The sequence below is a fragment of the Globicephala melas genome, chromosome 4 (genome assembly GCF_963455315.2).
Source record: "Globicephala melas chromosome 4, mGloMel1.2, whole genome shotgun sequence".
NCBI classification, from domain to species: Eukaryota; Metazoa; Chordata; class Mammalia; order Artiodactyla; family Delphinidae; genus Globicephala; species Globicephala melas.
In genome coordinates this window covers 107,134,384-107,147,640 of record NC_083317.1, presented here as the reverse complement: position 1 = coordinate 107,147,640, position 13,257 = coordinate 107,134,384, and the positions used below count along the sequence as shown (strand labels likewise).

General features: G+C 50.5%; 1 long non-coding RNA gene across 1 annotated transcript; it reads left to right on the top strand.

The window, feature by feature from the left end:
- Window positions 1–461: 461 nt before the first annotated feature.
- On the top strand, window positions 462–11,985 carry LOC115844914 (uncharacterized). Its single transcript, XR_004036257.2, has 4 exons — window positions 462–583; window positions 2,863–3,036; window positions 4,841–4,898; window positions 11,848–11,985. It is a non-coding gene; the product is annotated as an uncharacterized lncRNA (long non-coding RNA).
- Window positions 11,986–13,257: the final 1,272 nt, after the last annotated feature.

Sequence of the window (13,257 nt, the reverse complement as noted above, 5' to 3'; positions counted from 1 at the left end):
AAGAAGTGGATGAATATCTAAGAGCCCAGCTGTGCTGGAACCTGGGAGGCTGTGGTACTGCTGGGTTAGATGCTTGTCCACAGCTTTGACTTCCAACTTCCCTTTGCAGAGGGAAAGATTACTTTCTTCTCTTTGTGGGAGACATCAGTCACAGATGAAGCACGTTCATCCCCCCCACACACATCCCCAACCCTATACCCTTATTGTGATCTGGTGAATCTTCGAAGTGCCAAATGAAATAAAGAGCTCCAAGTAACCTTTCCTCCTCAGTAAGGGGTTTGTTTTGTTCTGTTTTTGGTCACCATAATTCTCAGACAAAAACTTCTAAAAGGTTCCCCTAAGCAAACTCTTAAGATGGTAACCTCTACAACCTCCCTTTGATGTCAGGGGTCATTTCATGCCTCGTTTAACTTTTGAAATTATTTTCTGTGCCTCCTTTTTCCAGATTTGTCAGGGCTTGGGGAGGAAACGAAATGAAGTTCAATGGAATCAAAGTAGCCTGAGTGGTGTGAAGTGAGCTGATGTCAGCAGTGGTTCCCCATGCAGCTTGCGACCGTCTCCCATAGCACATCTCCTTGGACTGGTGAGTTCAGCACCATATTTATTCTGACAGACGAAAGCACAGGCACAGGCTCTGGCTGCCTCGTATCAGCTGAACATTGAAAGCAACCACCCTTTCTGGACATCCTTCTGCCTTCCCAGAACTTACCATGGTCTAAAAATCCCCGTTTGAAGAAGCAGGGCTTTCAGGACAAAGTCATACAGTAAACTGACAACCTGAATAGCATCCTGGTAGAAGGGGTCCTCTTCCTTGTCTCCTTCAGCCCACTGACCCAAACCTCCTAGAGGCCATTCCATGATCCCTGAGTAGGGAAAAGAAAATTCAGATCCATAACCTCGGACCTGGACATTCAAAAGATGGCAAACAAGGGGAGAAAGGACTGAGGGGACCGACGACAGGGGCAATTTCAGAATGTTGAGATCTCATTTATTTTCACCGTTCAGAGAACTTTTTGATTAGCGTCCTTCTTCCTTTTCTGATTTCAAAGTAATAAATAATTCTTAACTTCCGGGGAGGGAATCCGCATTGGGAAGAGGAATAAGAAAGCTCACGGGATGAGTAGGGAAGAGGCTGCACTTGCTGTCTCCCTAGGTCCTCCCCCCTGTTGCTCCCACCTCCTCCCGCAACTCTCTCTCTCTCTCTCTCTCTCTCTCTCTCTCTCTCTCTCTCTCTCTCTCAACCAGTGTAAAAATAGCTGTCTAGGTTCTGTTATTCATCCCTAAGCAGCAATGAAGGGTGGGCCTCCCTGCAGTGCCAGCTGCCCTTTAGGAGCTTCTACTATCAGGTGATGTCTCACACCTCCCATTCCCCGCTCCTAGTTGGATAAATGTCCTCGGTGACCTTAGACGTTTTCATTTTAATCAGCAGTATGGTTTTCGAGAGGAAAGTCCTCCCCGGCTTCCCGAGTCGGCGGAGCTGCGGGGCCGTCCCCTCCTCCACACCCCAGGCAGCAGTGCCAGGGGAGCGTTTCCATCTGTGTTGGGAAAGAACGGCCTCTCTGTGCCGCCCAGCACGTCCAGAGCGAGGGCGCGGAGGCTGTAACACACTCTCCCCCACAGGAACAGCTTTCCAGGGGCCTTGGGGGAGGCTGTGGCCTTTCCCAACGAGGGCCAGGCGCATCCCCCGTGGGCCCGGCTCGTTTCTGGCAGGATCACCCCATCCCTACCGAGGGCACTGATTCCGCCGCGCCGGGGGAGGGAGCCGTCTCTGCACCCGCGGCCCGCAGTCGGGCCACCAGGGCTTGCACATGCTCGGAGAGGGGCCGCGTTGCTCTGGGCTCGGCGCGAGGGCGGCGGGCGAGGGCGCACGCGTCAGCGGTAGGGCAGGGGAGCGCCCGCAGAGAGCACTGCCCGTTTGATCACGCTCTCCGTCCAGATTCCTGGCAGCGTGTTGGGGACACTGCACTGTTGGAATAGAGCCACAGAATGCTACAGGCTCCTTGGAGGGCGCTTGCTTCGTGCCTCCATTTTACAGATGAGGAAATTGAGATACAAGGAACCATTGGGAACCGCCTAAAGCTGCATTTCTGAATTCTGCCGGCTGGGACCAGATCCAGCACTTATTGGCGTGGTTTAGGCACTACTTCCCCGAGCGTTTATCTGGCGCCTGGATGTACCATGTCCTAAATGTATGTATGGTATGGAAGATAACCACGAATACATCAGAAGCAGTGTAACCGTGGCCACCCCAGACTTACACGTAGAATGATACAGACCTGGGTTTGATTTGATGATTTGCAGGACTACACTGCTAGCTGGATAGCCTTGTGAAGCAATTAACCTCTCTAAGCCCTAGTTTCCTCGTCTGCAAAGCGGAGATAAAAAACAGGACCTACCTGCTAAGGTCGCAGTGCTTAAATGAGATAAGGTGCACATTGCTTAGCACAAAGCCTGCACCTGGAAGTCACTCAAACATATTCATGCAATGTTTTGAGAAGTCGAAAGTGCTAGGCGCACAGGCTTTCATGAGACAGTCAGGGTACTCATTTCCAGGCAGAAGTCGGCTGCAAGAGAGGGAAGGTACTTTCCCGCGCGCAGCGCAGCACTTGGGAAGACTCACACAGGGTTACGTGACCTGGCAAGACAGGGAAAGGAGGAAATGACCTCTGTTTATCTTTCCTCCTACTGCCCCGTCCTTCCCCCTCCCTCTTTCCTTCCTCCCCTCCCAGCCCTCACTGTGACTCCTGGTGGCGGCAGGGATACATCGGGACCTCTTATCAGGGTGAAATGTGTTCTGCGAGGTGGTGCAATTTACGTTTGAAGTTCTACTTTATCACGGGGGCCTCTCTCCTCTTTTCCTAGGCGGGACAGGCACAAGAAGGAGCAATGGGGTTAAGTGGACAAGAAGGAATGGTGGTTAAGCGCCTAAGGTAACAGATTGGAGCCATCTTGAATCACAGATGACCAGCGGTGAAGACCACCTGGTACAATGATGGTCCCTCTTGTTAAGGAAGAAGCAGTGAAAAACTGTGAAAGGTAAACCGGCATCAAATTTTAGACTCGGGGGCTTCCCTGGTGGCGCAGTGGTTGAGAGTCCGCCTGCCGATGCAGGGGACGCGGGTTCGTGCCCTGGTCCGGGAAGATCCCACATGCCGCGGAGCGGCTGGGCCCGTGAGCCATGGCCGCTGAGCCTGCACGTCCGGAGCCTGTGCTCCGCAATGGGAGAGGCCGCAACAGTGAGAGGCCCGCGTACCGCAAAAAAAAAAAAATTTTAGACTCAAGTTAGAGCCCTGGTTTTCTGTGTCCCCCATAGTTCATTCACCCGTTTACACACACTGCTTTGGGGGACCCATTATATACTGCCAGGTACAAGGGGTCTGCCTCAGTAAGCAGGGAAAGGGGAAAGGAAAATAGGAATTCAGGACTCCCAGGTAGTTTGTGCAGCTTCACGGATGGTGATACCATTTACTGTGATAGCAAGTAAAGGAGTAGAAACTGGTCTGAGAGGAAGATGGCGCATTTTGAATATATATTTTAATGTGCCTGTGGAACTTCCAGGGAAGACAGCCAGGAGGCAGTCAGGAGCGTAGGTGCCAAGCGTGGGAGAGAAGCCCGGAGAAGCCCACTGGGAAAGGGTCGACACAGGTAGTCACTGAAGCTGGGGCGGGGCTGAGATGACCCGGAGAGAGCAGGCAGACGGAGAAGATCATGGGATGGATGAGAACTGAACCGTGACACACACCAGCTTCTACGGATCAAATAGGGATCCTGAGGAGGGGGCAGAGAAGCGAGAAGAAAACTGGAAAAAAAAAGTGGCATCAAACAGTCCAAATGAAGAGATTATCCAGGCTCAGGAGGTGGTTGGGAGTGGGAAATGACACAGAGGGGTTCAGCGCACTAGTCCTGGAATGTGCCTGTTGATCTCAACTATGAGGAAGTTATTGACGCGTGTGACTCCAGTTTCGCTGGGGACGTGAGAGCAGAAACCAAGCCACGGTGGGTTAGAAGTCAATGGAGTCCGGGCAGAGGAGCAGCAGTGGTAGTAGATATGGCCCACTGCTGCAGGAGAGTTGGTTGGCAGGCAAGGGGAAGTTACAACTGGGCGTGAGTTGTTTTTTTGATTGTTCGTTTGTGTGTTTGTTTGGGCCGAGCTGCAGGGTATGTGGGATCTTAGTTCCCCAACCAGGGATGAACCCCGCGCCCCCAGCCCCTGCAGTGGAAGCTCATTGTCGTAACCACTGGACTGCCAGGGAAGTCCCTGGGTGTGAGTTTTTTGTCGTTGTCTTTTTTGCTATGGGAAACTGAAACATGTTTAAAGGCTAAGGAGAAACAGGAAGGGTTAATAGGATGGGATCTCAGTAGAGCCTCCACAGGGGTGAATGGGAGGAGAGGTGATTCTGAACCTAGATAACCCAAAGGAAAGATTCCTCTCTCTTCGTTCTTTTCCTTCTACCGTATGAGAGGAAGCAATGCACTTGCAAGGTTTAGGAATGGACTTGGGGAGTTCTTCAAAACCAGGTTCGTCCTTGTCAGGTTCTAGCCATGGCAGCAATCTGACCATCAAATGCATTTAACCAGCCCCACTTGCATGTGAAGCTGTGCGGAATGCTACACAACCATGTGAAATAGCTGCTGTTATTCCCGCGTCAGTCAGGACTCCAAGTAGCAAGTAACTGAAACCCAGCTCTAACCAGCTAAACCCAAGATGGAATCCACTGGTTTGCTAAACTGGGCTACTGGCTTCAGGCATGGTTAGGTTAGGGTGCTTGAAAGATGTTGTCAGAAGGCATAGGGATTATGTTTTGAAGTTATTAGCGTGCTTTTCTCTTTTGCCTTTCAGAGCATATGAATCTAGTCTACTCAAGTTTGGAGGAGGGGATGAAGATTCTTTCCAGAAGGTATGCAAAGAGAAAGAAAAAGTAACACTCAGCTTCTGACATTCAAAAATAGAGTTTGTAGCAAAATGAGAGCCCTGTAATCCAAGCTCTTACCTTGAGAAAATAGCCTCTACATTCCATTACCTTCCTCTTTAGAAGAGCAAGGACTGGGTTTGGTAGACTAAACCTTGGGTTTTATGTATGAGACGTCCAGACAGAGGGAGAAAGGGGGATTGTGGAAGGACAGAAGCAGCAGAACAAGACCAGAGGCCTGGGAGGAGCAACTGTGGTGGGAAAGTAATGATTAGCCCCACAGGCATGGGAAGACCCTGTCCGCTGCCACGATTCCAGAAGTATGAGAGGGAGAGCCTGGGTAGCCTGATTTTGGTCTGACAGAGGGAGGCCCACAATGGACTTTTTAAGCTATGCTAGGTCCCCGTGTAGCTTGGACCTACCCAGATGTAGCAGCAAGTCTGTGGCCAGCTTACCAGGGTGATCACTGTGGTGGGGTGACACAGTGGTACAGGCTGCAGGGTGGACCCCTGGGACCAGGACTGATAGGAATTCATGGCCAGAAGTCAGAAGCACCTGGAAGATCAAAGAAGAGGCTACGTCAGCCAGGGAGCACTGCCTCAGACTTGGGGATCGACTACAAACTCGCCATCCACAGACATCACATCAGAGGCTGGCAGCACACCCAGTCCAGGCAAAAAGTGGACCTTGTTCTGACATGCACAGACACTGGGCAGCTATACGCAAGGGTGCGTGCAAGGCCAGGAGTTCCCTTTCGCTCAACACCATGAGGATGCAGAAGCACAGTCCCTCCTTCTACCCCCACTGTATATACCCTACAGGGATGTTGGCCAAAACATTTAAAAATCTTACAGGTCAGACCTTGACCAGTCAGAACGGAGTGCCCTGCTGTGTCCAGGATTAACGTTTTCACTGATGGATTGTGGGGAGCTTAGGGAAATGTCCCAGGGAGGGGGCAGTGGGAGATGCTTAGGGAATTCAAGGCAGCACCTGTTTACCAGCTGCTCCAGGCATATCTCAGTATTTTATCAGCAAGGTCAGCCATAATGAAGGATACAGGTGAATATTGGCCAGACACCATCGTCTTTATTGGTGGAGCAGGAGATGGGGGAGGCCCTCTGAGAAACTGAGTATGTTCTCAAAGAGGATATTGGAATTATTGGATTGCACCAAGATTTAAACCGGTTTCAACCCCTACTAACCAGTGGAGGGCCAGATTGATTATGGGTAAGCTAGAGAAACTACGTTTGTTGATACATCCAAGTTGCAGTGTGAGTTGAATTTACCATCTGTCTGCTTTCCTTTGTGTTGCCTTCAGTCTCAGGCAGCAGCTCCAAGTGTTAGCAATCCCAAAAGGGAAAGCACACCTTTTTCAATAGCACCAGCAACAATCCCAAATCAGATTCCTATTGGCCCGGCTTTACTCGTGTCCCTGCTTCTGAGTCAATTCCTGATTGGCCAAGCCTAGGTCACATGACTATTCCTAACCTCTGGAACTGAGAGTGGGGTGGGGCATGGCTCCCCCCAGAAACAATCTGGATGCTGTTAGCAGAAATGCCGTACTGGTTGTTATGTAAGCAGGCACAACAGAGGAACACCACTCTGCCTTCTGGGGTTTAACTTTCTAAAACTCTCAGGGACGAATGGAGTGTTTCCACAACATGAAGTGAACTGGCACCTGTACACTTATCCATAAACTGTGATCAGCATAGATAACTAATGTTGAAAATCATAGGACTTCCCTGGAGGTGCAATGGTTAAGAATCCGCCTGCCAATGCAGGGGACATGGGTTCGATCCCTGGTCCAGGAAGATCCCACGTGCCACGGAGCAACTGAGCCCATGTGCCACAACTACTGAGCCTGTGCTCTAGAGCCCGCGAGCCACAACTACTGAAGCCCTCACTCCCTAGAGCCCGCGCCACAACTACTGAAGCCCGTGTGCTCTAGGGCCCACGTGCCGCAACTGTTGAGCCCGCATGCTGCAACTCCTCAAGCCCACAAGCCTAGAGCCCGTGCTCCACAACATGAGAAGCCACCATAGTGAGAAGCCCACACACTGCAACAAAGAGTAGCCCCCGCTTGCTGCAGCTAGAGAAAGCCTGCGTGCAGCAATGAAGACCCAACGCGGCCAAAAATAAATTAAAAAAAAAAAAGAAAATCATAAAGCAGAATTTTTCTCTTCTTAAATTTTCTTACCACACTGACTAAATTAATTTCTGATCATTGAATTTGAGGAATATAATCAATTAAATGTCCAGTCTGGTTTAAAACTTAGTACTATTTAGTATCCATGAATAGTTCCATTTAGAAATTGTTTGGTCTCTCCTCTTTTGGATGTGACAACAACTGTCTTACTTTTTCTCTGTGTCTTATTTCCTCTTTTGAAAGTAAATCACCCTCTCCTAAATCCAAGAGAAACTGGATAATTAGTTGTTGCCTGTTTTTTGTTTTTTAGAAAAAAGCTTTTTGTAATAAATATGAAGTTTAATTATTCCAAGAGAGATAGTAAAGGCAACATCAGCTTTTCCTCACAGACTTTTATTTTCAGTATCATAAAACACTCCACATTATTTTTTTAAAAAACATTGGCCCTCAATAAAAGGAGATATTTAAGGTCTAGGGAGAGAAAACATAACGATCAGTTTTACTCTAAAATTTATGCTGTGTCTTTTTTGAAAGGAGGGATATCTTAAAATTTACAGTATATAAAACTTAAATCTGGGCTTCCCTGGTGGCGCAATGGTTGAGAGTCCGCCTGCCAAGGCAGGGGACACGGGTTCGTGCCCCGGTCCGGGAAGATCCCACATGCCGCGGAGCGGCTGGGCCCGTGAGCCATGGCCTCTGAGCCTGCACGTACGGAGCCTGTGCTCTGCAACGGGAGAGGCCACGTCAGTGAGAGGCCCACGTACCGCCAAAAAAAAAAAAAAAAAAACCTTAAATCTCAGAATTGAAAAACTCTTTGGAAAAATAAAATCATTAATCACAATAAAGGAGAAATAAACTCATCCTGCCCTGGCATTTTGCGTCACATAATTAATTCAGAAGGGGCTGCCTTTCTCACGTGGCATCCAGGCATTCATCAAATATCTATCACAGGCTTCATAGCTTCTCTGCACTGTGCCGGGCACTGGGGTGTAAAGGTGGGTAAGACAGCTCGTGTCTGGGAAGGAGAGATGGTGCCGCTGGGTTGGGTTATGACAGGCTTAGGGGGCGCAGGAACAGAGGGGACAGTCCCTTTTTTAGCAGGGTGGATGGCTGAGTCCAGCCAGGTTAAGAAGCTGCCGGAAGGCTTTGCCTTTCCCACACCCAGTGCAGTGCTGGGAAACCCTGGTAGACGTTTTATTGCCCCGGCTAAGATGGAGCAGGCGTAGAAATCCTCTTTGGCAGCCCTGAGGCAGCTGGCCTCTGTGACAGCTGAGAAACGAGAGCTCCTGGCCTTCCCAGCGCCTCGGTGTATGCGCTCGGGTGCTGCCTGCCAAGGCCGCGGGCGTTCCACTCCTCCGTTCCACAGAGAGTTATTGAGCACCCACCATGGGCCAGGTGCTCAAGCAAAGCAGCCTCAGGTCTCAGGGAGCTCACTTCTCTACTTGGAGAGGGGGACCCATAGCATATCAGAATGGTGATAAGGGCTATGGAGAAAAAGAAAGAATGGGAGGACCAGGAATGTGAGGTGGGGGGTATGTGGTATAAAATAAGGTCTTTAAGAAGTCCAACTGAAGACTCAGTCCCCCCTACCCTCACCCCTGCATTAACTGAGCACCCAAGAGCCATGGCTGCTGGTACATTAGGAGCCCACCAAAGAAAGTGACAAGTCGCCTGACCCCAGGAAGTGGCCAGCTCAGGAGGCCAGGCTGGTGTGCGTCCCCTCCCTCCCAAAAAAGAGTTTCCTCATCTGATGAGTGGAGCTGGTACAGCCCAAGTCTAGGGCAGTCGAGAGAGTTCAAGCTTGGGGAGGAAATGGGGGTCAGGAGAAGGTTTGTTTAGATGGAGGCAGGTCCCCTGGCAGCATCTTGGGAAAAAGAGACATCCAGCTCCCCAAGAAGAGCTTTGGCAAGGCCACAATAGAAAGTCGAGGTCCTGGGCCAAGAGGGCTGGGGCCAGGACTGGGTGTGGATCCCTGCTGGGAACTGGAGTGTCAATGAGGAAAGGGGGCAGACGCCAGGTCATTGGAATGGGCTGGGAGGGACAGCTGTGTTAGTGTGAGCACATGGGGGCACAGGCCCCACCCCTCTGGGCACCAGGCTACACTGCGGACAGAATGAGGAGAACTCAGGGTCAGGACCTTTCTGCTGGAGCAGAGGGTTGGTGTAGGGTGGCCAAGTGGTAGGGGCTTCGGGAACCGAGCCAAGGGGGTTGTGTTTTTCTCAGACCTGCTAACCCTGGCTAAGGCTGACCTGCTTGTTCTCTCATCTGTATAAGCACCACGGTACTTTTAACCACGAGCCAAATAACATGGAGATAAATTATGAGTCTGATGGGAGGGAGCTAAGAGGGTGAAATGGCAAGGAATCCCCAGCTTTTTATGTTGAAAGCATAAATCCAAATAGAAACCAAGCAGAAAGAGACTGAAGTCTCCGGGGAGGAGAAAAGTACGTACAGTAAACACTGACCGGCACAGTGTGCCCTGCTGTAGGGACGCCAGGGTCAGAACAGCGTGTCACGTTGCCACTTTGATCATGGGATTTGGATCAGAGAGAACATGGGATTTGGACTTTGCTCTGGGTTTGGCTGTCTGCCGCCTGTTGGCTGCACGACCTTGGGTAAGTTCCTTTCCCCTCTGAGCCTTCCTTTCTTCATTGGTGTAGCTGGAGCCTGCACTGGGATTCAGTCCCATCTGCTGAGCTAGTGGGGAAACCCCAGGGGTCGGAGTGGCTGCCAGGAGCCCAGCATGGTGAGCTCGCCAAGGGGCAAAGCATGCAGGTCCAAGAAGGGAGTAGGTTTGAGTACACTGTGCTAACAGCGGCTAATCTATCCTGGGCCCTACCCCAAGTCTGATCCCCGGGCAAAGCCGTCTCTAAAAGCTAACAGATTGTTTGCAGAGGTACAAGCTCACCATAATGGGGACCCCAGAAACGAGCATAACAGGGAGAAAGGCATCTTCTCCACGGTGCAGTCTTGCCTGGACGAAGAGGCAGAGCAGGGAAAGGGGTGGGACCTGGCACCCAGCCATGGATTTGTTGGTGAGAACGGGTAAGACATCTTCCCCCCAGGGGCTCTCCGAATGTACAGGAGGGAAGGCGCTTTGCTGGGATTAAGTTCCGTGTAAGAGATGGTGGTAACAAACTAATATCTGGATTATTAGTCTTGGGGTGGCTTCCTTTGCCGCACACGTGGTGAAGGAATCTTGGTTAATACCTATCCCTTGGAGATTGCACAAGCTGTCCCCGGACCTGAGCCTGGACACGGTGAATGCACAGCAAATGTCAGATCCTCTGCAGAAACCACCTAGAGACCCTTGGGCCCCTTGGAGGACTGTTTGGGACGACCCCTGGGGCGTTGGAGTGTTGCACGGCATTCCTATGGCAAAGGTTTGTCATCAAAACGTAACCTAACGTATATTTTTGAGCACCTGCTGTGTGCCAGTGAGGTATACGCGCTAAGAGGGGTTTGAATTCTTTTTTTTCTCAGCACTTTACAAAATACTCTGACATGCATTTTATTCACATTGGTCTTTATAACAACCTAACGAGGTAGGATCCCCATTTACAGACGGGAAGACTGAGTTTCAAAGAGGCTAAGTAATTTACCCATAATAACCCAACTAATAAGGGGTGTAGCGGGGCTCAAACCCGTCCTTTCTTTGGCGGGAAGCTGAGACCAAAGAGATGAAAGAATGAGGGGGAAACGCAGCAAATAGTAAAAGCTGAGGTTCTGATGGGAAGAGCTGGAGAAGTCAGCGGGGACTGGAGCTGGACCTGACTAGGGGTGGATGGCGGGGGATGGTGTGTAGGATGGAGGCCGCGTATGGGGACGGCTGGGCTCCCGGGGACCTTGCCTGTGCCCCTGGAGCTGCTCCCGACTTATCACACTTCACAGAGAATTCTTAAGGAAGATTTCAAGAGGAAACTGCAGCTGCTCACTCCTGCCAAGTGTCTTTGCTCCCGTCTTTCTGTCTGAGCGTACAAACCACCTCTCCTCACTTCAACGACTGCTGGCCTTGGGCTCTGTATACTGATCGTTTCTAATTTTTCCTGGAGGATTATTTATGACCTTCTAAAAGCAAAACCACATACTAAAATGTGCCAATATTAGAACATTAGTAAGCCAGAAATGATGCTCATTTCAAATAGCAGGGGGAAAGGGAGAGACGTGAAAAGGAATGCGCCTCTATGGGTCAGACTCTGTGCTGGCAACTGTGACATTCGTGATCTCTTTCAATATTCACTACTATGCAATGTGGAAGGTCGTATCAATTCCACTTTGGCAGCCGAGGAAACATTCAGAGAAGTGCTGTAACTTGGCCAAAGTCGCGCAGCTAATAAGTGGCGAACCTATGATTTGAATCCAGGTCTGACTTCCAATAAACCACAATTTACAGCCTGTGGAATTCAGGTGGAATCAAGAGAGGACGAATAAATACAGTTTACTGGACAGTAAAACTCTTGACCCTTTTTATTAATTCAAGTTTACAAACAATGCAGTTTCAAAATTACCAGCTTCCAGAGAGTTCTTAAATCAGTGAAGTACTCAGAATTCATGAAATCCCAACAATTAGAGCTTGACACTGCCTGAGATGCCACTAGAGGACCCGACACGGAGGTGACCGATTCTACCTATGAACTTTCAGTTTTGAGAGTGTCCTATCAAAAATGAGGCCCCTGTTGCACTGGGTAGAGGATGCGGTAGAGATTCTCCGATAAACCTGATTTCTTTAAACGCTGTTTAGGACATGTGCCAAAGCTTGACACATCCTAATCACTTTACTTTCTTTGGCAGCTCCAACCTTGACGAGAGAGTAGGAAATACGTCTCCGCTTTGACAGGAACAATGTGTGACATGAAAGACCTCAGATGCTGTGCAGGTTTGTGACGGTTCTTCAGAAAAAGCATCCCCTGGCTGTTCTGCTCAATGCCAGTCCAGGTGAGTCACTGCCAGCCAAGCAGGTATTTTAAGACATGAGGAATCTAAGCCAGAACCAGCAAAGAAAGGTGAAGGATGGGTTATCGCCATTCGCTTTGATGGTTGTCATGGTGCTGGGAAAACCTTTTCTGGTTAGGGTCCGGCTCACTGCTGTTTTGCTAGTGACCACCCAGACACGGGTGTAGGACAGGGCGTGTGCACACACACCTGCAGCAGACACCCACTCTAGAGGCTCACGTTGGTTGGGTCGTGGTTAATCGGCTGTGCTCGTGCGAATGGTAAATCCGCGCCCGACGTCAGCTTGCAGGGAGCCAGCGTGACCCCGCCTCCCGCGACATCACTGGGTGTTTTGGAGCAGAGTCCGCGGATGCAAGAACTACCTCACTCTCTGCTCCCTGCTTCAGCATGTGGCTCTGGAAAATGCCCCATCGCTGTCTCTTAAATAGGATCCAAGGCTCAGGTCTTCTGCTAATCTGAGGGACAAGGGAAAGCTTCCAGGTCTCCAGGAGCTGGGGAGAGGGGCAGGGGTGCTGCGCACGGGAAATGACTGGAGCCCGAGGTCAGGCTGCACCCTGGCGCTGCCTGGGAGGACAGCCTCCCCTGCTGGCACCTACGCTGCAAAGCTCTGCCTGTCTGCGCTGAAGGGGACCCCGAGGCTCCAAGTGGGAAAGTAGGCTCTATGTTGCCCTGTAGGACGACCCACACTATAGGAGCCATCAGGATGCACTGTGCTCTCCCCTCCAACTTCCCATAGGGCTGCCCCTCTCTCTCCAGCTCCTCTTTCACCCATTTTTGGGGTGGGGTGTCAGAGGTGGGGTCGGGTGGGGATGGGGTGGGAGCTACCATGCTACCTGGCTCTTCCTGAATCTCTTTAATTAAACCAAGCCTTTATATAAATGTAAAACACAAGCAAGCTCCGTACCTGGGGCCTGCAATCCCCTCCCCCAGATTCTGACTCACAGGCTAGGGGGGCAGCCTTATTTTATTAAGGGCCCAAGTGATTGGGCTCTAGGTGATCCCGGACCACACTTCGAAAAACACTGGGGCAGGCATGAGCCAGCCTGTGTGTGGGGTACAGCTAGTGTGAGAGGTAGATTCATCTAGTGTCTTAAAAGAGTGGCAGGGGCTGAATTGTGATCCACACCCCCACATTCATTTATTGAAGTCCTAACCCCTGGGACCTCAGAATGTGACTGTATTTGGAGACAGAGACTTTAAAGAGATAATTAAGTTAAAATAAGGTCTTTAAATGAGCCCTAATCCAAT